The 614-nt window shown below is 51.8% G+C and overlaps 1 protein-coding gene across 1 annotated transcript in view; it reads left to right on the top strand.

Moving 5' to 3' along the window:
- The first annotated feature begins 6 nt into the window (after positions 1 to 6).
- The window catches only part of ctdspl2a (CTD (carboxy-terminal domain, RNA polymerase II, polypeptide A) small phosphatase like 2a), a 9,457-nt gene continuing 8,849 nt past the window's right edge, over positions 7 to 614 (top strand). Inside the window, exon 1 of the mRNA XM_035665438.1 lies at positions 7 to 218. The gene's annotated coding sequence lies outside the window, so the exon portion shown is untranslated. The remainder of the gene's footprint in view (positions 219 to 614) is intronic.

Raw genomic sequence — 614 nt, 5'->3', positions numbered from 1 at the left:
TGTGTGTGTGTGTGTGTCGCATTCTCCTGCGCACCACCAACGTTATGTTTGTGATGAGGCGGGAAATGGCGTCCGCAGACATGGTTGATCAGTGACTAGCTACCGAGCGACAGACACAGCTGGAGGAGCAACAACCCACGGCCCGACCTCAACCGGTGGCCGTCACGGTCGCGGCCGACAACGCTGCGCCAACTTCTGAGGAGCTCCCCGGGTCGTCAGTAAGTAACAAACAACGTCAAACATGTAAACAAAAAAAAAACAAAAAAAGGTTTGCCCCCCCCTCCTCCTCCTAGTGCTGCTAGCTAGCGGATAAGGTTAGCCAGAGAAGGGGGCGTAGTCTAATGTCTGGAGAAGTCATGGTAGCGAACTAAATGACTCGTAGCTGGCTGTCTGTGTGGCTGTGTGCTATCGATGAATTGATCGATAGTTTCCATGTTGAACACGCGTGTGTTTGCGGGGACGCGTGTGAGCTGTCCTGCGGGAGCTGAAGTGAATAATGTCACGGCCTTGCTTTTGCTGCCATTAGCGTTTGGTTAGCATTCAGATGCTAACTGTGGCCGCTTGTGTTAACTTGGCCACGGAGCCTCGTTTAAATTAACATTAGGATGCATTTT

This window comes from Morone saxatilis, unplaced genomic scaffold, assembly GCF_004916995.1.
Source record: "Morone saxatilis isolate NCDOM2014 unplaced genomic scaffold, NCSU_SB_2.0 Contig2, whole genome shotgun sequence".
NCBI lineage: Eukaryota > Metazoa > Chordata > Actinopteri > Moronidae > Morone > Morone saxatilis.
Note: the sequence above shows the minus strand (reverse complement) of the source record. Positions and strands in the feature narration are given on the sequence as shown.